This window comes from Cupressus sempervirens, chromosome 3 (assembly GCF_028749045.1).
Source record: "Cupressus sempervirens isolate cs-2001-9-10 chromosome 3, ASM2874904v1, whole genome shotgun sequence".
Lineage (NCBI taxonomy): Eukaryota > Viridiplantae > Streptophyta > Pinopsida > Cupressales > Cupressaceae > Cupressus > Cupressus sempervirens.
The window spans coordinates 704,401,998-704,427,475 of NC_143120.1; the positions used below are offsets into that span (position 1 = coordinate 704,401,998).

Sequence of the window (25,478 nt, forward strand, 5' to 3'; positions counted from 1 at the left end):
TTTATTAAAAAAAAATTGATAAACATGAGGATTATTATTTAATCTTAATTAAATATTTTGAGTTGGGATTAGGGGTAGGAAATGATGGGATTAGCCTTTAATCAAAATTAAAGAAGGATTAGAAGATTTTGGAAGAGGTTAGTGGTCTTAAGGAAATTGGCCAAGCTTTGGGCAAAAAATAATTTTTTTATTTATTTTGGGTTTTTTGGTCAATTTATTAATTAAATAATTATTAAATAAGGAAATAATGTTTAAATAAGATTTAAACATTTTTGGGAGGGATTCCTTATTTAAACATTTTTAATTAAGATAAAGGGATTTAATGGCATAAAAATAAATAAATTAATTAATAAATGATGATGTCATCAAGAATTTTTCAAAAAATAAAAATACTTTATTTTTTAAAGGTTTTTAGGTGTCTACATTTTGCCCCTCTTTGATGTGATGCCACAAGTGGCATGACATCAAAGATAAGAAAATAAGATGCCCAAGGCTAGAGCAGAAGAGGAGAGAATGGACTATGAGATGCCCCCTCAAGAAGGCAATGGGGAGAGAAAATGAGGCTCGATGGCTTCTTGAAAAGTACAAGAATCTTGGATGAGCAAGGAAACTCAGATTGGCAAAGGGAAAGGGCTGAATTAGCTCAAACTCTCACTATGGGAGAATGATAAAGAAGAATCAGATGCACAAGAGGAAGCAAGCTTAAGACTTTAGGGAAGGTGGAGGATGAAGGAGTAGAGCACTATAAAAAGGAATCCAGGATAGGGGGATGGATGAGGGGATTATAAAGCTGATAAAATAGGATTTCAAAGAGTCAGATTGGCGGAAGATGGGTTTTGGAGATCCCTAGAACTAGGATTCTGAATCTTGAAAGATGAGGCTTGGTGGATTGATTTGGATTGGTGGATCCCTAAGACTAGGATTGTGAATCCTTAAAGCTAAAGGTGAGGAGTGATTCAAAGAGATACTGATGCATAAGCTTGGGTAGGAAAGACAAATGCTGGATATGGATGGGGGATAATGGAGATGAAGGGAAACCATTGAAGCTTTTTTTTCAGCAAGGGGATACTTCAAAGAGAAGTACCACTAGGTAGTTGAGCACTAGATTTTCTATAGGACTGTTGGTTAATTGCCAAGGTTACCAAGAACATCAAGGCCTTTTCACCAACTGTCTAGAGGATTGACGAACTGACTCAAAACAAACACGCAAGGATTTTCCCGGCATCACACATGAATCTCAAAAGAATCAGAGTGGAACCGACATTGGGTAACCCACAAGTAGAAAACAAAAGACTTGATCAAGGCCTTATGCCCAGATTGCCCCATTCGCAGTATACCATGATATGAAAGATCGTGGCAACTTTGAGGAGGGAACAAAAAGATTTTTTCGAAAAGATACTTTAAGACCCAAAAGGGAAGATTCCAAATCAAAAGAAAGTGAAAAATCCAAAAGAGAAACATTTGCCAATGAGATGGGTAGGACGAGGTACTAACAAACCAAGATCAGACATGAGGAAAGCTATATCCTACAAGGATCTATCAAAGAGCACCTAAGCTAGTGGATCTGAATGAGTGATGCATCTAGCAAGTTGAACTAAGAAGGATAACACTTTGGTGATAGGAGATCTAGCAAAAGGATGCATTGGGATAGCTAACCAAGGGTTGTGCGATGTGTTCAAGATGCTGATCAAGGAGGAATTGACACAAAATATAGATAGATACAATGGTACTAAGCTAAAGAGGATGTACAAGCTAACGGACCAAGATATTTACAAGATGAAGCTGACCAAGATAGTTACAAGGAGTCAAAAGTTTAGGATGATAGGATAGCGGGATGGTTTGATGTTGTGCAAGATGTGAAAGCTAATGGTGGGGTGATAGTGAAAGATATGGATTTGGTAGGATGCATCCAATGATGATGAGAGATTTTGTGATCAAGGATAGCTAGAGGAGTAGGATGAGATGGCTAGATAGGATGGTAGATAGCTAGGATTATGATGGATATAGAGAGATGACATTGGGTTTGCATGAGGATAGCATAGAGCTAGATACCAATGAAAAGGGAGGATGGACAAGACAAGATCTCCAAGGAATATAGTTCCCCCAATTAGAAGATAACATGTGGAAGGAGGTCTTATGTTGGATGTGATAGGATTGAAGCTAGGATGGAAAAAGCTGAAGGGGCTAGGGAGATGGATGATAGCTGGGATGGTTGGCTGCAGCTGCAGGAGATAAGTGGATGGTGTGAGATGGAGGATGAAGGGCGGAGGATAGGTGGATATATTGGAAGAAGGAGTTGGATTTCAAGAGATGACCAAAAGAATGAGGGTGATAGGCTAAGCCAGGGATGGCGGGATTACGCATGATGCTTGTTTTCCAAGTTTTCATCATGGTACTTATCCAAGGCGCTTGAATTGCCAAGTTTTCACCAGTGGATGCTTTTTTTTTCTTTTTTTCTTTTTTGACTTTTTGACTTTGGACTTAGCTGGAATGATTTTGGCTTTCTTCAGCTATTTTGGCTATTTTGGGATTTTTCACTGGCTGTTGGAATGTTCAATTTTGTTGCTAGCTATTGGTACACCGGATGTGTGATTTATGCAATAGATTGGATTAGATGGGATTGATGGTAGGAGATGGAGGGATGAAAAGGTCAGAAAGGAGCATGAGATGGGGATGCTTGCAAGAGCAACATTGGCACATGTTGGGATGGGTGTGAAAAGAGCATATGGGGGATAGATGGTAGATGCGGGCATGATGGAGGATTTGTGGAAGTGTGCTTGGGGATATAGGCACCCAAGATGGAGTTAGGAAATGGGGAAAATGTGTCACTAGATGGAGGATTAGCAATGGTGGATGCCATTATGCATTGGGTTTCAAATTTTTTCTTTGGGATCCACATGGTTTTGGATTTTCTTTTCATATGCTTTTGCATTATTTGGCATTCTTTGATTGGATTTTTCCTTTTTGGAGTATGTCTTTTAGAATAGACATATGATTTCCTAGGATGTGGATTTTTAGCTTTATGCATTTTGAAGTTGGCATTTACATTGCTGTGGCAAGCTTTGGGAAGATGGTTAGGAGAAGCTTTGTGAGATGGAGAGGATATGGGAGAGCGTGTAGGGGGATGATGATGGATGATGTGCCTCGATATGTGCCTTTTCTGATCTTGCATAGGAATGGAGGGAAAAGGATTTGAATGATGGCTAATAGGAGGATGGAGGATGGTAGATTTTGGGACATAGGGACCCAAAATGGATTTAACAGATGAAGGAGGGATATGGTAGGTTGTTTTAGGTTGCAAAGATGGTGGAGGGGGGATGACATAAGATTTCTTGAAGGAGTGATGGGAGGCTGGCATGGGGGGTTTGGAGATAGGCTTGGTTTGGGGGTGTGGTGTACCAACACCTTTACATGGTGAGCCTTTGGATACATATCCAAGACCATGAAATCCTAGATATTTTTGTGCAATAATAGGCTTTCTGATTCCTTGCTCTTGTGGCTTTCTAGACCTTGACCTTGATAATGCCATCGATTGAGCATTTGAACTAGCTGAGGATACTTTTTGCTTGCAGAAAATGGTGGAAGAGCTTTATCAGATGTACTGCAATAGGGAGATACTATTGTTAATTCTTCTACTAAGAGGAGGCCACTATGGATGAAGGTAACTGAACCAAGAGGGTATATTATAGATGGTGAAATAGCTTGGATAGGTGATAAGATGGAAGCATGGAGTGGAGGAGATGGTAGGATAGGATCTTGATTTAGCTGATGGGATGAAAAGATATCCTGTAGTAGAGGAGGTATGGTTTGAGGCTTTGGAGATGGAGGGGATAGTGACTGCACTATGGATGGAAGACATGGTATGATGATATCTTTGTTTATGCTTTGGGGGATGTCAACATGCTTTTGGGCATGATCTTGACAGGATTGGTTTGGAGTGGATGGTGCGATAGGAGGTGAAGGGATGGACTCTTCGAAGGCAGCGGATGGATAGATGGGTGATTCAGTAGTAGAGATGGGTGAGTAGAAGATGGATGCATAAGGGTCATTATGGGAGATTTGGGAAATGCTTGGAGGTGATGTGAATAGGGATTGGAGGGTTTTGAGAGATGGTGAGATTTTGATGCTTGCGGGAAGTGGAAGGATTTTAAGCAATTTGATGGATGGTATGGGGATGATAGCTATGGAAGATGGAGGTAATATTATAGATGGGGAAGCTTCATTACTGACTACTTCACATGGTTGGATTAGATGACATGGCTTATCGACTGCTGGAGGCAACTTTTCTTGTATTTCCTCTAGGAGATTCCTTGGAGACTCATGTGTTGGAGACTCATGTGTCAGAAGTGGAGGTGGATTGAAAAGAATAGCTAGTGTGATGGGGGTGGAAGATTGGAAGCTTGGTTGATTGGGTGATGGAGGAGAAGCTGGGATATCAGATGGCATGACTAGATAGTTTGGAAGAATGCATGGATTTTATGGGATGCTTGGGGGAATGTTTCTAAGGCTTTCAATATACCCGTCATAGTCAACAAGATTTTCATCATCATTGGAATAGGAGGTGGCAGGAGCAAGGACAATATGATCGAACACATCATGATAGGTTTGGGATTTCATGTTTTGATGTGAGTCGGATGGGGATGGGGTCTTGCATATGGATGAACACGAAAGCTCATGGTTAGATTTGGATTAAGCTCAGATTTTGGATTAGCTGATGAAGGATTTCCTAGGGAGAGTCAAAGCTGTACAACAGACCTAAGGAGGATTGGCTAGAGATTTTTGGCTTTCCTATGGATGAAAGACTTCAAGGGAATGCTATCAAAAAGTGAGATTTTTGCTTTCCTATGTGTTGGATTGGTGGAGATTGTTCCAACTTAACAATAGACTAATGATCCTATGCACATGACACAAGATTGACCACTTGTGGATCCCAACCTTTAGCTCAAGGTGATGAGGGATAACAAGTGACGAAGCTAGATTAGCCTAGACAAAGCTCTGCCAAAGGGATAACCTTGGTGAGGCTGTTTGATTGGTCAGATTGATTGGATAGCAAATTCTAGCAAAATGACAAAAACTCTCTAAAGGCTTGGGTGTGATTTTCAATTGGGTTGCTAGCTGGTTGGGGGGGATGATTTGGAGAGACTTTGGATTTGGGATTGTTCTAAAGCAAGGAACTAGATAGATTCGGTTGCAGCAGGGGAGCTTGGATCATTTTCTGATGAGGCAGTGACTATGCTAAGTATGCCTTGAGCTGGGAGATTTCTGCTTTTTTGGGATTTTGACCAAAGTTGGAAAACATTCATTCAAAAGCTATGAACAAACAAGCAGACAAAATTTTGGAGCAAGCACGTCAAACACACCAACATCCTAGGAAGCTTTCTACAAGGATGAAATTTTTTATAGCTAGGGAGTCCTCAATATACACAAGGTACGTGAGGCCCAAATCTGTAGATGAAACCAAAAAGATGTCACACAAACGAGAGGAGCGGTAACCCACTTCTCCTCTTTCACTTCTCAAGGGCATAAAGTTCCTTGAGGCTTAGCCCAAGTGACAAAATCTTGATTCCAAGAGAGGTGTCTTTTGATTCACCTCCCAATTTTTATACTCTGCCAGAATGCTGGAGTTGAGGTCGTCCCAAGGGGTGATGAAATCCCCAAGCAAGCCTCCTAAGAAGAGTAAAATAAGACCATATACATGATCTTGGTCTTTAAAAGACACACGTTTATTCCAATTGATGATTTAGATTTTGTAAGCTATGATTGAAGACACTTGTGATTATGGCATACAATGTTCATTCCAATTTGACAACATCATCAGCATAATGAAAGTCGAGAGATCATCAACATAAGAAATGTCAGCGTCATTGAAAATGCGTCCAAACCATGAAATATTTATTGATTGTTAGGCATTCAAGATTGAGTTTGAGTTTTTTTTAAGCCCAAAACAAAGATGTATGAAACTTGATTGCCAAGCACGCACCTGGAGGCCCTCCACATCAAAATTTGTCCAATTTTTATGCCCAAATGAAGTGTGAGTGAGATTAATGCGCATTCAAAGAATTTTCTAACTTAGAAAAACCACTAAAGACCCAAGTGAGTGGAGTTTGATCTCTGTGGAGCACTTAAAACCCTCTTAGGTAGACCCATCCCCATAGATGGCACTGAGATTGCAACCAATGGTTAAATTTATGGGTGATTAAAGAGGGTGAGTCCAACTAAAAACTTACTCAAAGCATCTTTATTAGTTTTTATAGCTTAGAAGATTTCAAAATTGTGGATTCTTTTTATGCCCCAAAAGATGATTATTTGATCTATGGCATTCAAGATTGGATTTGTTGTTTTAATCATGCATTCATAAAAAAAACAAACTTGATTTTAATCCATGGCACTCAAGAGTGATTTTAGCAACATGCATTCAAAGATAAGTGATTAAACATTCAAGTTTTTTCCTTTGAGCATTCAAGATTGAGATTTTGTGTGTTGTTTTAAGAACTTTGAAGTGCTTTGTTTTAACCTTTGATCATTCAAGATTGTTTTGGACTCAAAATTGAAAATGACTCTTTGGACTTTGGTTTTCATTCAAGATTTTGTGTTCTATTTTGCATATTTTAAGCCCAAAAATGATATTCCTAGATTATTTTGATGCATGAAAAACCTAAGAAACATTCAAGATTTTGCAACAAGACATTTGTTTGGAACAAATAACAAAGCTTTTAGGATAATTTTGGCAACCATTTAGGACTCTTAGTTTTCATGAGATTTTTAAAAGAACTTTAAAATATTTGCAAATGAGGTTCATTTTATCCTTGATTGATGCTTTGAGTTTGATTTATATTTTAGTGTGCACTTAGTGTTGATTTTGAACCTTTTGAAATGGAAACTTGAAGTTGTTTTTAAATTTCTAAAAATGAAGTGTTCCTAACTTTGCATGAATGCATCTAAAATGTTGATGTTGCAAGGATGCAAATGATTGGACTGGTTTAGTTTCACTTGTTAAAAGGCTTGTTTTTTTTTGCAAATTTTTAGTTTTTAATGGATTTAAGTATGATTTAGGAGTTCATTTTAAGCACTAAAAAAAAGTGTGTATGATTTTGCTTCCCCAAAAAAGAAAATGGCCATGATCTCGCACAAGAAGAAGAAGAAGAAGTAGATAGAATAAGAAGAATATAGACAAGAAGAGGAAGAAGAATTCCAAGTGCTTTGTCCACCTATAAGTTTGAAAAATCTGCTAACACTATGAGATAGAATATGAGTTCCTTTGTCTTCTTCATGCTCATGTGGACCTACAAAACCAATTTATACAATCCTACCAATCACAAAAACAAGCAAAATTAGCCAAAATTAGCAAATGACATACAAAACTTGACTAAAAAAGCTAATGAAGATGACCCATGCGGAGTCCCACCGGGCATGCCAAAATGTATATGAGCAATGTTAGTATCCTAATAGAAACCAAATTTAAATAAAGATTCTACAAACTAAACAAAATTCATAAACTTCAAGATAGACTAAGATGAGCTCTCAATTGAGAATATGAGCCATTAATGGACTCTCTCAATAAGAAGCTCTCTTGTTGAGTAGCTTTGTCTTAATAGATAGGTTGTATGCTCAAGCTTTATGCTTCAAAAAGGGCTTCAAATGGAGTTGGAATTTGGGTGTGAGTGTAAGGTTTTGATGTAAAATGGCTTCTTAAAATGACATTATGACTTTACTTCATGGATTGTGTTAAAATGGCTTAGGAGAGGATTCCTTAAATAGGCCAAGGGTTTGAGGGATCAAGGGCTAGGATGCAAGGATGGGAAAAAGCTTATGGAAGGCTCAGATTGCATGAGAGGAGAGCACATGGATTGTGCTTCCTTACAACCAATCAGAGAGTGACACATGTCACAAGGTGAGAGGATGGAGGAAAGGGGACAGATGAGTCAACAAAGGAGGCTCAACGGATAAATTCTTCTTAAAGACCCTCATAATGACTTGTAAGAGCAATAAAAGGGCTTGGAAGAGTTATTTATGGCCTAGTGGGCTTCATAAAGTTTTATGGTTGGGATATTTTGAAGGAGATGAGAGGAATTTTGACTTGGGCTTGATTAGGAGGGTTTTAAACTTGCTTAGGATTGTGCAAATGATTAGATGATGGATTAGGATTTTTTAGGATTAGCTTAAGGATAGGCAAGTGGATGGCATTTAATGAGGGTGGGTGAAGGAGGAGATATTTGTTAACTTTGGCTTGGGTTAGTAAGTTTTATCCCATGTTTAGGGAATGTGACAAGTTTAGGAGGGGGTTAGGATTAGGTTTAAAGACATCTTCTAGAAGAGTCTAGACTTTGGATGAGGATAAACACTTTCTAGAATAGTCTAAAACTTCCTAGGATGAGGATGAAGACTTTTTAAAAGAGTCTAGAACTTATTAGGATGAGGATAAATTAATTTTTTAGGAAATAAATAAAGTTTTATTTATTTCAAATGTCTGGGTTGAGGAGATATTTATTAAAACTTTTTTACTAAACATGAGGATTAATATTTAATCTTAATTAAATATTTTGAGTTGGGATTAGGGGTAGGAAATGACGGGATTAGCCTTTAATCAAAATTAAAGAAGGATTAGAAGATTTTTGAAGAGGTTAGTGGTCTTAAGGAAATTGGCCAAGCTTTGGGAAAAAAATAAATTTTTTATTTATTTTGGGTTTTTTGGTCAATTTATTAATTAAATAATTAATAAATAAGGAAATAATGTTTAAATAAGATTTAAACATTTTTGGGAGGGATTCCTTATTTAAATATTTTTAATTAAGATAAAGGGATTTAATGGCATAAAAATAAATTAATTAATTAAATAATTAATTAATTAATAAATGATGATCTCATTAGGAATTTTTCAGAAAATAAAAATATTTTATTTTCTAAAGGTTTTTAGGTGTCTACACTTTTAAACAATGTTATAGCCTAGATCAACTATAATACATTGCACTCAATTTAGGTGACTCAACTAACAAAACCTATGTGCAATCACTCTCACTATGAATTCAATAATGTTGTCTTCAATCCCATTGATTGACATACCTAAACCATTCGCTTTCATTGATTTCTCAACTTCATTTCTCAGTACACATTTTATTGACTTTGGTATGTCTACAGTATGGTATCTACATATTCTGCATGTGATGGCCTTTTTTATCTTGGTTTTCCCTCCTTCTAAGCACTCCTTCTAACCATAACTTCATGTCATGAGCATGACTTAACACAATCTTTATCCATTTTTCTTTGATTTTTTTTCAAAAACCTAGGGAATGAGTAAGCCCTTTCTCATGAATAATCTTACACTCATTCTATAGTACTCCATTATCAAAAAACTTCTCATAATCTACTCTTACCTCAAAGTCTCTAACCTCTCTTATTTTGTACATGTAATAGGTTCATACATCTTGAATTGTTAGCACCTTTGGTGGAATTGATGATAGGGTGCCATTTTTTCTTCTATTGCTTCAAAATTCAAACAATCCTTGAAATTGGTTAGTGCACAATGTTCATTCCTCACAATTTATGCATTTTTCTCCTTCAACAATGCATTTGTAGTTGTAGATGATATAATTAAAACTAGAGTTTTTGAAAAAAATAGCTTTTCTTTAATAACCTATAAAAATTGTTATCTTGAAAATAAAGGTTTCACTTCCTAAATTATGTCAAATCACTAATGGACCATAATGATTTGCTCCTTTTTTAGTGAAGTTTTCTTTTAATCACCTTCAAATAACTTGTGTACTTAAATTCACTTGGTAAAGTGAAAATGAATGTTGCACTTGTACTCTGGTAGGTTGACAAGAATTATCTTGGTTGTTTTGTGCCTATTTTCAAATAATCATTCACCATTACCTTTGTTAGCCAATACTAATTTTCTTAGCTAATGCATCATCCCAGTCATTGTAAGAGCTCAATCTATATTGCAATGCTTGGCCAATATAGATTATATTATCAATGTTCAACATTTGATATTAAAATATTTTCCACTGCTCAATGCTTCTTTAATATTTGTACTGAATGTATCTTGATTCATCCTGATGTGGAATTTTGACCATTTATTCATTAGGAACTCAGGTATGATATTTCATTATGTATAGGATCCCTACATACTTTCCTTTTCTTAGTTAGATGAGGTGTGATCACCTGATCCTTTGGATTTTTTGATCTCAACTTTTCTTGCCACTACTTTCAGTGTCTACTATCTCTTTCCCTGTTTTCTTTACCTAAAATTTTCTTGTCCCTTTATTGTTTCCATTGTTTGGTGTTGGTTCTTGGGTCCTATAGTTCTTTCTAACATATCAAACTTTAAAACATCTAAAATAACCTAGGTTTCCATTCAACCATTTCTTATAATTACCTCTAAGATGTGTCTTTATTAAATTCTCTAGAATGTTCCCATACTCTCCATAATAAAGACAATTATACCAAATGCTACAATCCAAATTGTAATGTATTTTTCTTCTCACAAGTCCATTTGTATTTTTCCTTGGATCTACATTCATGAGTTCTATATCCACATTTATGACACCCTAAATAATGTTATTCAAATATGGGTTTAGTGAATGCATCACTTTTCTTTGATCTACACTCATGTCCTTAATTACCTAGCTTCTTGAAATTAGAAAAATAACTAGTAAACTTAGGCTTAGGCTCTTTCATACCATTTTTTCTCTTTCATATGTTGGTTGTGTGTCCAAATTTACCACAATGATGAAAAGTATATTTGCCTATGTATTTTTTATTTGTTTTCTCCCCATTCTTTGATGACCCTTCTAACTCAATAGATGATGACTTCTCATGTACTAGACTAGAAGTATCACTATATTACATTGGTGATCTGATTAGTTCTTAAAACTATTTTATAGCTTCACTTGGTTTGTTAATTCTTTGCAATATTTCTTGCCCAGGTCTCAACCCATTTCTTAGTTGATTACTTTTTAATTTTTGATTTTTGATCTCTATGTCCATCTTGTTTAATTATTGATTTGCAACTAGCAACTAGTTCATCATGTCTAACTGGTGTTTTGTGAGCTTCTACATCTCAAATGATCTTTGTTCAACTGTGGTAGCCATTTGTATTTTTTCTTCCCCAGTCATGTTTATATCTTCTTCTACTCTCTTCTTTTGTCTAGTCACTTCACATAATCTTATTGATTGAATTTCTTATTCTTTGTTGAGTTCTTTAACTTCTTTATTCAAAATTTTCTTCTTCTCCAATAAATCTACTATTGCTACATCAACATGATCATGTTGATCATAATTTTCTTTGTTAAGTATTCCTTGTCTATCAACTTCCTTTTATTATGTATCTTTTTGTTGAATGGTCATTTCTTTCATTTTTGTTAGTGATTTCCTCAACTCTTCTTTTTCTCCTTCAAGTTGTTTCAATATGACTTGGATTTTAGTCATCTTATTGTCAATTACTTTTCCCATCTTGTATTACTTTATTTTCAAGATCAAGTCCTCTCAACCTATCAGGCTTTGTTCAAGAGAACAGTTCTATAATATGAATTGTTTGAAATCTTTAAATGGAGGGGGGGAGGGGAGTGGGTGAATCAGAATTAAAAATATTTTTCTACTAATAAAATAATTGACACCTAGTCCATCTTATATCTCAAATCTTATACCATTTAATGCTTAAATAAATTCTATATATGCATAAAATCCATGAAAAATCATGAAAACATAACACAATGACTTTGGTTACTAAGAAACATTTCACTATGAAGGTAAAACTAGGGTGGAGATGAAACCCACAAATATGTATTGTTGTAACAATAAAGTTAACATATTGAGGTTAGTAGTTTATTACATAAGATGATCTACCCTATGAGTGGTATTCCCTATTAAATTCTATGAAGATAATTAGGTCTTACCCCGTGAAAGGATTTTATAGTTACAATAAAGTAAGGACTTTGCGTCTTTTAGAACTACTCTCTTAAGATATTCACCTTGTCTAAATCTATTAAAATTGAATTTAGTAATTAACCCTTTGGTTTTCTCCTAAATATTATTACATATATCCTCTCTTTAAAAATATAATCTCCCTATTTGATGTAAACTTTATATACTTTACTTCTCTGGTTCTACTATCTAAAGTTTTTCTCTTTGTACTTATCATGTTCACACCTTCACATTGTTTCTCTTCACAGACACATTTCTATATATCTTTCACACTCACACTCACACTAATCCTTGATCCTACCCTTAAATAAATCATCCTCGAGGTTCCAGATTAAGATCAATGAAACATATTTCATCCCATGTGTCATTTACTATTCTAATGGTCTGATTGGTTAATATATTTTTGTAGGGATTAATATCATCTCATAAAACATGTAATTTTATCCTTAAATGTCATGTAGAGGTCAACTAGAATGATATACATTAGTATTTTTCCAATTACAAACTCAAATGTCAATATTAGTTTACTTGACATTTGAATGTTCTAGTGCTTCATCATAACTAACATTCATGCTGTTACTCGATCTCCACATATTTTGTTCACTTAGAAATAATTTACTTTCTAATTTCTTGATCTCAATTGAATTAATTGATTTCTATGTCTTCTCAATCTCAACTAGGGTTCATAGAAACCTTTGATTTTCTTGGCATGTGTTAACAAATAAATAAGTCTATTTGTAGCTTGACCTTCTCCAGATGGCTCGATAATAGTGATCACCATCCAATACCACCTTGGAAATGACTAATAGGAAACTTAGGCTTAGAGACCAGCAACTTTTCCTCTTTCCTTTTGTGTATTTTATATATTTCTACTCATTCTTATCCATTTCTTTGTATTTGTCTTTCCATTTATCTTTTTTTTTTTTCATTTTTCATGCCCTTTTCATTATTCCTATCTTCCTTATCATCTATATTTTTATCCTCTTCTTATACCTAGTTCCTTTGTTTTCCTATATCTGTTGGCATCTATATATATATCGGTCATTGCTTCATTCACCTTTGGCTTATTTAGATGTATCTCATTATTTATTAGGTTACATGATAACATTTCCATTGCACCAAAAGATTGAACTTTTAAGTCCTAATACAATGAGTATATTTGTAGTATATTTGTGGACATAATAAAGGAGTTCAACAAGATAAATCCTAAAGAATAATAATGATTAAAGAAGTTAGGATGCCAGTTCCCCCTAATTGGAATATTGCAGATGCAATCGTTTTTGATGTTGTGAAAAAGGAAATGAATACCGAGGAGAAAAATGTAAAGCATTAAGAGGTGTAAGGTATACTAAAGACCATTTTTTTTTGGTAATTTGATCTCTACAAAGAGAATCTAGGACTCATTCCTCTGAGCCCAATGACTCTAATTTAATGGGCAACTTGATTGTGAAAATAGTGGACACCCACAAAGAGGAGGTAGTAGAAATGAATGTTGGAACAAGAACCCTCACATTGGCTACTATAAGCAGGGAAAATAAATTTGTGTAGGATTTATGGATGAAGTATGGACAAGTCTCAGTCACCTATAATGAGAAGGTTCAAAATAGGCTAAGACTTGAAAATGAAATTGCTAGATATAGAGGACAACAAGTCAAAATATCAAAATTTTGGGGTTCATCCTAGAGACTACTTTCCTATTCACTAGCTCCTCCACAATCAAGTAGCCAAATAATTGATATTCCAGACACTCCTCAATATCAAGGAGGTTTTATTGTAGATGAAATTGATGATGAAGCAAATACAAAACTCCTAGCATTGCATGTCGAATTGGGTATCCAGCATGAGGATATCATAAGAGACACAAATTTTCTTTCTAGTGGATAAGATCAGTTAGTCTCTCTTCTATTTATATTTTTTAAGGCTTATAAATATGTGGAAATAATTAGAAAACAATGAGGCTTCCCTAAGGGAATTTTTGAATAAATGGATCAGTAGAAAGGATAACATCATTGCTTTGTGTTTCTCTATTATTCACTAATTTGATGATCAAATTGAGAAAAAATATGATGAGAAAAGAGATATGTTGCAAAGAAAGATGAGAATGTGTTTGTCAAGACATCTCAGTAAAATATTTGATCTCTTTCCCTGTGTATTAAAAGGCTTAAGCAACATAAAAGATAAGGAGCATTGGAGAAATAAGCTAAGATAATTAATGAGTATTAAGACAAATGATGTAGTAAATAAGGAAAACTACATATGGTTTGCTAGGACAATTGAAGAAATAGTTGGGTATGTGCATGATCATGTTGTGCCAAAAAGTGGTAATCTAAAAAATATGTAGCTCTAAAATGCACTAAAGCATTTCAAAATATATTCCAATTCTCCCCCCAACCCCCATCCTAATCCCAAACCAAAAAATTAATTCTTTTATAAGGCCTACTATATCTTTGGATACTAACCCTACATGGTTAACTTAAAAAATGTCCAAAAATGTCTTTTTGACTAGTCCTTGTGTATTTTTAAATTGAAACATGTACTTGACGTCTCTTTTTCCACCCAAATTTGATGAAACAAAAAGGGTTTTTTAAGAATGGTATTAGCTTTCCATGAATGTAATGTCTATCAAATTAAAAGTTCAGTAAGTAATTATTACTTATTTTCTAACTCACTTATGTATAAAGTATTGATTGACACACTAATCGAAAAAAAACTATAACTTTTGAACGATATGACATTTTTAAAATCCAAAAGATGAATGACATTCTATGCTTCTTCTACTATAAGGAAAACAATGGGAAAAATAAATTTTGCAAATTTTTAAATTAGTTAAGGTGATAAGAAATGAGAGTTTTTTTATTGCAAAAATACTATAGTAGAGAGTTTGTAATTAATTATTTATTTAGAATAAAAATACCCAAATTATGTGTCACATCTAGGGATGAGTCTAATTTATATATATGAACTATTATTAAAAAAATTATCATTTGATTTTGATTAATGTGATCAGACATACATCTACTTCTTATTTTTGTCCTAAAATTTATGTACTATTGCATTAAAATTAGAAAATTTGACCATTAAATTTTTAGGTTTTTTTAAATTTATTTTTTCAAATATTGCCCAGTGGTTTAGAAACTAAATTCAATTTCTTGAAGATTCTTTTCTCTCAACATTTTGATAGAAAGTTCATAACAAGTTGAAAATTTCATGGCAAGTTGACATAACCCTGATTAACTGTCATGTCCCCTTTTCAAATAATTAAAAAATAATAATCTTTGCTAAGGCAGGCAGGCCCAAGAAAGTGAAGTTTCAGAAAAAGGGGGTTAATCTTTGGAAACTGTTGGACTAATAAATGAAAATTATTATTAAAATATGTTTCATTAATCTCTCTTGGACGTGAGTTATGGTTATGCCCTCTTTTAAGGGTTTTGGAGGCATTTTGGGTGGATTCCAGAACTTGATTTTTGCTCATTCTTTGTTATTCTTCAGAGGCTGCCAAACCTGTGGAGAAGGAGACCCAAGAATGAGAGTTTGTAGGTTTCCAGGGAAACCCAAGAATAGGAGTTTGTAGGTTTCCAAGAAGGATAAGAACGGGATTTTTAAGCTATTCCATGTGTATGCTCATACAGGGTTTGCCTTTGTGCTGAACAATGCAGATTTGTGGGTTTTTGGGTGTGTTTTTTGTATGAGTTTGGTGTTTTCAGTTGAGTATTTCATATTAGTTTGGGTTGCTACTGTATTTCAGACTTCAAGGTGTTAAAATAGAGTTGAATATATGTATTGGGATGTGATTAAACTTTTGAGATAGATTATTAGTGTTTTTGTGGTGTTTCCGGGCATTTTTGTGTTAATTTCGGGAGCCCGATGAGCATAGTTTTTGTCCTACATTTGAGAACTATTGTGTAAAGGATATAGAGATCTGGAAATGTCATTTTGTATGCTATTATGCTGCTGAAATTTCTGTAAAAATTTCCACTTTCAGATTTATTAATAATAGGTGAAGCTGTGAAGCTTTTGGCACAATTTCTGGCATACTCGATTTGGGGTTTCTTCTGAAATTTGGTGGATCTTTGTGATATTAGTTGTTTGATCTTGAAAATCTGATTAGAGGTTGGGAATATCATACAAAATCAGAAAAGTGACATTTCAATGGTATCAGAGCCATGATCTTTCCAGCCTGAGGGTTTGTAGAAGTTGCATGCCAGTTTTGACAACTACCCAGATCTTGCATTTCAATTTTTAGAACTACCCAAATCTTGCATGTCATAATTTATGGTTGCATGTTGCTTCTAATCAGTTGTATGTCAAAATTTATGGTTTCATGCTACTTCTAATCATTTTCATGTTAGTTCTTGGTGAATTTGGTGGTTGTAGAAGTTTGCATGTCAGTTTTGACAACTACCCAGATCTTGCATGTCATAATTGATGATTGCATGTTGCTTCTAATCAGCTGCATGAAAAAAATTATGGTTGCATGCTACTTCTAATCATTTTCATGTTAGTTCTTGGTGAATTTGGTGGTTGCATGTTGCTTCTAATCAGTTGCATGTCAAAATCTATGGTTGCATGCTACTTTTAATCATTTTCATGTTAGTTCTTGGTGTTTGAAGAAGTTATATCCTATTGGGGTTATACTCTACTTTATCCAGAATGGACAGGTATAGTACAGAGTCTCAGAGGACACGATCTTGGACAATTGATATCCAGAGTCAAAACAGTAGAAAGGATGGCTATTTAGACATTCGAGATAAACTTATGAAAATAAGCCATGACATGTCTAAATAGTTGATTGAGCACCACCATATAATGAATGACATGTTGTCCGACCCAGCTAAGGTGGATAAGTTGATTGGATTTCTATTTGGCAGATTTTCTCACAGGGCAGATGACACAATTACCAAGAACTTGCATGAAGAGTTTGAGAAACTAGCTAATAGCTAGGTAGAGGTCTCAGATTCTACTCTGCCACAGGAGGTGGTGGGAAAGGATATTACACAGATTGATAGTAATGGTCAACTTGATACTCAAATTGAAATAATTGTTTACAGGTCATCAAAGGGCGATGCCACAGGTATTCAGGATGGTATAGTTACAACAGGCAGTGACTACAGTGTAGTGGGTTCAGATGATGATTATGAGGATGTTGTTGTGTAGGATGGTGAGATACCTAGTAGAGATGAGTAGACATTGAGCATTCATGATTTTTTTGAGAAAGAGTACCAGGCACAGTTAGATGCTTCACCACATGAGGTTGAGGCTGGTAGTACTTCACATGATTTTTCCAGCCAGCTGAAGGTGAACAAAGATAGTATTATGACTTCATTATCTCATCATGACAGGTATGTGGAGTTAGTTGGTATTGGTCATATTACTCAGGTGAGGAGTTTGCTTGAGTTACCAGTTGATTCTAGTTTACGGATATGGACTCGAGATTGTTATATTGGCATTTGGGATTCAGTTGATTGGAGATCTTTAACACTTTTTGATAGTAGTATTTGTTTGGGTGCTATCATGGATTTGATTAGCATATTACATGGTGTTGCCTTTTCTTGTGCCAGTATCTTGTCTGATGTTGGTATTAGTTTTTATACACCGATGTTGGGCTTTGCTCATATATCCAGTCGACCATACTTGCTGGAATGTGTTGATGATCTTTCGTATTTGGCAGTGTGTACAGATGAGTCCCAAGATCATATTGGCATTGATGAAATCCAAGAGGATGTAGTGGGAAGTTTTGAAAACTTAGTTTCCTTGGGTACAGATGAGTTGGACAGCAGTGCTAATGTTTTTGATACTCCATATGTTGATATGAACTTTAGATTTGATTCACAGGATATGGATTGTAATACTCTAGAGACTAGTGACTTTGATTATACTCATTTAGATAGTGCATCAAAGGAGGTTTGTAGGAGATAGTCAAGCCAGTGCCATCATGTGTCTAACCAATTAAAAGTTAGTGACTGAGACATTGCTATCACTTGCCAACATTTTGATGCTGCTCGTCAGTTGTTAGCAGTTTATGGTTGGGGTTCTCCTACTAGTGATGAGCTGGAAGGAAGTTATCTTTCCTTGATAGAGATCCACTCTTTATGGGAGGCTATTCAAATTTTGAGACAGAATTATATGCAGTCGGTAGCCGATAGAGATTATCTGATGGAGTGGGGCAGTACAACATATGATGCATTGTTGGCCAAGGAAGATGAGGTGAGTGAGCTTATTAAGCAGCTTGAGGTGACTTCTGAGATTCTTGAGAGTACACAGTTGGCTTTCAAGGAGTCACAATTTCATTTGGCTAAGGTGACCATGGAGTTAAAGCGACTACAGTCTTTACCTGATTCTATACAGTCACAAGCTATGGTGTTTGGTGATCCGAGGATGTCCATGGCCGAGATTGTCAAAGACAGTAGAGATGGGGATGCATCCATCCTTGATACTAACATTGGCATACCAGGTTCATTCCCACTAGAGTCAGGATTAGTTGAGTTGGGTGTTGTAGCAGATTGTTGTATGCCTGACAGGGTGGTGGCCTCTAGTACTAAAGGCATGGAGACTAGAGATGTATCAAAGATCATGTTATACTACTCCCTTGGTGATATCTTCAGAGGTAGTAGTTAGTTCCAACATGGTTAATGATCAATTGCAGTTAGTTTCATCTAGATTACAACCTGAGCCACTGACTGAGATTGGCGCAATCTATCGAAATTACACTATGAGGTACACTCATCAATTTAGCTTTGATGACCATGTTGATGAGATGATGATACAAAGATTTACTTTGGTTCCTAGTGCTTGTCATCAGTTATGGGATAGTTTGACACCTCGGGATGAGGGTTGTGATGGGCATAACATGGTGATAGGTTCTACAGTTGATAGCTTGATAATACATGACTTAGAGCAGGAGTTTTGGAGTGATGCTTCAGCAGGTGTTGTTATTGATTCTACTCCTTTGGTGATGACATCTCCTAACTTAGCTAGTGATCAGTCACAGTGGGTTGTATCACTTGTTCATGGTGAGCTGTTGATTGAGGTTTGTTTATTTAATCAACATTATATTGTAGGGTATGTACATCAATTAGCAAATGATCCTTGTGTTGAGGAGTTGATGGCAGGAAAATTTGGTTTGGGTTACATTTCTTGTTGTTTATCTTGTGATGGCTTTTCACCATCAGGGGTGCATGGGAGTTATGGTTATGAGACAGTGGTCGATGATCTACAGAGTTGTGTTGACTATAGGAGTTGTACAGTATGTGGATTCTCCATACTTGGTATAGTTTCATTATAGAGCATTCACCATTATTGCAGAGTTGGATTGTACATTCCCTATATGCCAGTGGGATGCGTTGATGGTATTTATTGTGTTGGCAATTTGATTTGTCCACTTTACTTGGGTTCTAATGTTCTAAGAGTTTGTGTCTCGTGGGTTTCTGATTGTGGTAGTGGTGATTTTGGAGTTTGGTTGAGCTGTAATTGTCAGTTTGATTATGGTTTCCTCTTGGTCATATTGCAAAGGATATTGTAGGAGCCTATGTTATTTGGTAGTAGTATAGTTCATAACTACATTTGGGATCCAGGTGGATTGATTGGTTTATTGTTCAGCCATTGCTTGAGGAAAAGAAATTTTTGGGAGGGGAGGACTTGTCATGTCCCCTTTTCAAATAATTAAAAAATAATAATCTTTGCTAAGGCAGGCAAGCCCAAGAAAGTGAAGTTTCATAAAAAGGGGGTTAATCTTTGGAAACTGTTGGACTAATAAATGAAAATTATTATTAAAATATGTTTCATTAACCTCTCTTGGATGTGAGTTATGGTTATTCCCTCTTTTAAGGGGTTTGGAGGCATTTTGGATGGATTCCAGAACTTGATTTTTGCTCATTCTTTGTTATTCTTCAGAGGCTGCCAAACTTGTGGAGAAGGAGACCCAAGAACGGGAGTTTGTAGGTTTCCAGGGAGACCCAAGAATGGGAGTTTGCAGGTTTTCAAGAAGGCTAAGGATGGGAGTTTGAAGCCATTCCATGTGCATGCTCATACAAAGTTTGCCTTTGTGCTGAACAATGCAGATTTGTGGGTTTTCGGGTGTGTTTTTTGTATGAGTTTGGTGTTTTCAGTTGAGTATTTCATATCAGTTTGGGTTGCTGCTGTATTTCAGACTTCAAGGTGTTAAAATAGAGCTGAATATATGTATTGGGACATGATTAAACTTCAGAGATAGATTATTAGTGTTTTTGTGGTGTTTTCGGGCATTTTTGTGTTAATTTTAGGAGCCCTATGAGCATAGTTTTTGTCCTACATTTGAGAACTATTGTGTAAAGGATATATAGATCTGGAAATTTCATTTTTTATTCTGTTATGCTGCTAAATTTTTTGTAAAAATTTCCACTTTCAGATTTATTAATAATAGGTGAAGCTGTGAAGCTTTTGGCACAATTTCTGGCATACCCGATTTGGGGTTTCTTCAGAAATTTGGTGGATCTTTGTGATATCAGTTGTTTGATTTTGAAAATCTGATTAGAGGTTGGGAATATCATATAAAATCAAAAAAGGGACATTTCATTAACTAATTTTTCATTGCCACTTAAGGGTATAGTTTGGTTGACCATGATACTACACATACCCAATTAATGTATAATTAATCGTTGATTCTTTCAAAAAGGATTTTTTTGAAATAAAGAAGTTGGGAAAAAATGTTTGGAGGAGAGAAAAATAGACCCTAAACTTCAACTATCCAGATGATACAATTTTCAATAAGTGGATGGCACATTATTCTTCAACCTCACAATTTCTCTAGGTTGTATCTAAGGAAAGACTCACAGATAAGGCAACAACCATAGAGGAGCTATAGTTAGCTGACAAAGTTACCCAAATAGATGATAGAGAAGAAGATCAACTAATTGAAATAGACATCCAAGTGTAAGATCCAAGCACAATAGACAAGGATGAAAGGGTCCCACAACTTAATGAGCAGAAGAAGAAAAATATCAATCATCAAGTACAAGAGAGGAAACTGCCAAAATAGAATTGGCCCCACCACAAAGAAACCAATGAAGCAATTAGGGTAAAAGTATAAATTTGTGTCACTTTTTAGGCTGACTTATTAGAATGACTAAATTTGAGTATTTCTATCTAAAAGTCAAAATTTTCTGAACATATGATTTAGATAAATTCATTCTAGCTAAGTGATATACAGTCTCACACTTTTCCAATTGGAAATGACTATTAGAGGCATGTTTTATACCAATTTGTATCCAATTACTAAAGATAAACAATTATTTTGGAAAAGTGGCTTTTAAATAATTGTTACTATTTCTTATGACATTTTTTAAAAATAAAATTTAACCACCATTTTATAGAGATCAACGTCAAGAATATTCTCATTGAGAGTTTATAGCACTTTAATTAGATATAGTATACTATAAATAAAAAATTCTACAAGAAGGTATCTTAACACTCAAAAATATTGCAATTTTGAGAAAGAAAAAATATGAAATCATTTCAAAACAATTTAAAAATTATATGGCATTCTAGATGAGAGAGCCCTCTTTTAGAATGTATAAATTTTCTTCTAGTTTGAATAGATTTTTTTAAAAAAGTGGTGGGAGATGAAAACTATTGATTTTAGGTGAGTTGAAATTTGAATCAATATAGGTCTAAAACAGATTTTTATTTTTTATTTTCCTAGCTATATCAATAACATAGTTTGAGATCAAAGGGAAATATATCTATATTGTTCAAAATAATTATTAAACATTATAATCTTAAACTTTATCCATTTCTACATATTTCATTAGTTTACTTAATTTTCAAATTAAAAATAATAATACCAATTTTATGTCATTGAAGGTTAATATTTATACTTTTGCTAGCCTTTTCCTTCAAAAGAGGATGACATAGGTTTGTGCTTTCACTCATTTATTTTTTATCAAGCAAAAGATCACAAGTATTTTGGTTTTTCTTGTATAGCATTTTTGTTTTATGTGTAATTTTTTTGTTCTAAGGATAGATATCATTTTCTATCTATACTTAAAGCTTTTTCCAAATATTGGAAATATAGATGGAGTAACTAAGAGGGGGGGTGAATTAATTACCACTAAAACAAATCCACAGATCCCTTACATATCTGATAAACTAGTTATTGTTGTCACTTAGTAAACATATAGAAAAATATTGTAACTCTGTAGATATAGTGTAAGTTAACTTATTACTAATCTTTAAACATTCATAGTGATTAGAATTCAAACATAAAAGAAATAACATGAATACATGAGACACTAGATTTAACATGGAAATCCAATATGGGAAAAACCACCAAGTAACTAGGTACTAATTTTCACTCTGATGAAGTGAACTTTTTTAGGAGACAACCTAGTTAAAGGTTACAAAACACACTATTAGGTGTGACCTTGTTAAAGGATTTAATCACCCTGTAAGGAGTGGCCTTGGAAGAGGTCTTTAGAACAATTCAATGGAATTTTCACCATATTAGAGGATTTACAAATGGTTGTTACAAACTCTGCAAAGAGATTCAAGAATCACTACTACAATGGTGAGAAAGTAAAAATGAAATGACCTAAATGAGATGCAACTAAATTTTTGATATAGATCACTATTCTGCTTCACTATATCCTTCCTGATCAAATAAACCTTTCTTTCTCCTTAAGGATATCTGACCATCCCTCAAAGTTCACTCACACTTTATTCTTTAATCAGTACACTTGCATTCTCACTCATTACACTTTAGAATTCTCAACTTGACCTTTCATATATACATTTCAAATTATAAGTCAGCGTAATTACAACTTACAATTATCAATAATCATTACATCAGTTGGCTACAATCATTACATGAAAAATTTAAACTTTATTTCCCAAAATTAACAAAATCCTTCATTGGCTGGTCCTCATTGGTAAACATTATTTCTGAACTAATTTCTTGTGTTAACCAACAAAGGCTAAGTTAGCACTCTGAACACTACAAAATCCTTTGGAGACAGAGTGAACTTAGTAAATAGTGACTTGCCTTCATTAACCATGTGAGCTCAGTTAACACTAACTTGTACCATAAAATCCTTTCACACCTGAGTGAGATCAGTAGATGCTATTTCGATAGAGTAATTTCTTTGGTAGACACTAAAATTTGGTTAGCTGATCAAATGAGCTTGATAGACACTAAGAATTGTTTCGCTGAACCACTAAGCTTGGTAGACACTGACTAATAGCTGATATGACATTTGTGTAACATAAAAGACAACTAACAATTGGAAAATTGTTTCCAATAATCTTGCTCTTTGGCATTGATGGCAACACAACATGTCATAGCAGAATGAAATTTGCAAACAAGTCTTTCTCTGACAAAAAAATTTCTCCCTTTTAAATTTTATGCCACAAACTTCACTAATGCATAAATCTCCCTCTATGAAGGAAATACATAGCTTCTTCTTCAAACAACAAACTCTCCCTCGAAAAAATTCAAATTTTAGAAAGTTATGAAAATAAATTCACCCTCTTTGACAACACATGCCAAAGAAAACACATACCAAATGAGTATCAATGTACCTTCAGTACTGAATTATATGCAACATTCCCATGACTATGCTACATTAACTAATAGATCTTAAGCTTGGTTCCTTTTGATGCATTACTTAAACTTTATTTTAGTGAGCTTCAGATAGGGGAATTACCCCTAACTTACCTCTTAGATACAAGAATGCATCCTTAGGTAATGGCTTGGTGAATATTTCTACAATATGTTCTTTTGTATGGATATATTCAAGTCTAATCTCTTTATCCTACACCAATTCTCTGATAAAATGATATTTTATAGCAATATGCTTGGTTTTGGAATGCATCACTAGATTCTTGGATATGTTAATTGCACTTGTATTTACACAAAACATGACAACTGGTTCCTTGATCTCAACCTTAATGCCTTCCAACAACTATTTAAACCAAACAATATTAGAAAAATTTACTACTGCAACGTACTCTACCTTTGCTATAGATTGGGATGTGAAATCTTGCATTTTGCTTGTCCAAGATACCAATCTTTTGACAAGAAAGAATGTTCCTCCACTTGTACTCTTTTTGTCATCTAGATTACCAACCCAATCAACATCAGTGAACACTTTTAGGTCCATATTTCCTCCAAATTTATTCCATAGACCATAATCTTCAATTCCTTTCATGTATCTTAAGATCATTTTGACTGCCATCATATGTTTTTCTCTTAGTTTTGCTAAAAATCTTGCTACTATACAAACTACAAGAGCAATATCAGGTATTGTATGGACCACATACTATAACTTTCCAATCATTGATTTTTAGAAGGTTTGATCCACCTCTTTTGATTCATAATCTTTGGTAAGCTTTAGTCCAGTATCTTTGGTAAGCTTTAGTGCAGTATGGGAGTTCCAACTAGTTTACAATTTTCCATACCAAACTTCTTGAGTGTCTCCTCGATGTATTTAGGCTAAGTAATGTTGATACCATTCTTTCTCTGTTGAATCTGAAGACCAACAAAGAACTTAATCTCACCAAACATAGACATTTCAAATTATTTTTTTATTTTCTTTGAAAAAACTTTACATAGATCATCATTCCCTATAAACAAAGTATCATCCACAAATATTTCTGCTAAAACAATCTAATTATCTGGTCCTTTATTGATATACAAGCTACAATTTTCATTAGTTCTCTAAAAACCAATCTAAATAAGGTAGTTATGCAATCTCTCCCTCACACCTTCCAATCTTGCAACATGAGAAAAAGTCTCTCCATAACCAATTCCTTCTTCTTGAGAGTAGCCTTTACACATCTAGCTTTGTTTCTTGATACCTTACCATCTTCATTCAACTTAATCCTGAATACCCATTTTGTTCCAATCACATTTTTATCTTTAGGCCTAGATATAAGAGTCCAATTTTGTTATTCTCTATTTTTCTATCTCTTCATTCATGGATTCAATCCAACTTTCATTCTCCAATGCATCTTTGACATTTCTAGGTTCAAAATCAACAAGTAAACAAGTACCTTTTAGCTTGCTTCTTGTCATAGTACCTTCTGATTTGTCTCCAATAATTTGATCTGGTGCATGATCTCTCTTGACATACTTGGCCAATACAGGTTCCTTTCCTCTTGAATGAATTGCATTTTCATCCTCTTGCACTTCAACCTTAGGTTCTGGCTTCTCTAACTTGGTAGGTTTTGGCTTAGTAGCTTCAAAATGTGACTCGGATTCCTGTAACTTGGTTTAAACATCTTGCAACATGGTGACTAAAGATTCGAGAGTAGAAGTCTCTTGATTGATAGATGTTTTTGGCACTATATCAAGCTCAATGAAAACAATTCTCCTATAATCTTTTGGTTCCTTTTTTCTTTCTTCTTTAGTCCTTTCTGCAAACTCATCAACTTTCACTTGTGCACTTTTTATGATTTTGTGACTAGACAAAATTCAAACATCTATATGCCCTACTCTTGCAAGAATATCACAAAAATATATCTTTATCACCCTTCACATCAAATTTTCCTTTTCTAAATTCTTTCAACATCTAACATTTACTTCC

General features: G+C 34.6%; 1 protein-coding gene across 1 annotated transcript in view; it reads right to left on the minus strand.

Moving 5' to 3' along the window:
* The window catches only part of LOC149568697 (immune-associated nucleotide-binding protein 1-like), a 238,526-nt gene that overhangs the window by 39,260 nt on the left and 173,788 nt on the right, over positions 1–25,478 (minus strand). The window lies entirely within an intron of this gene.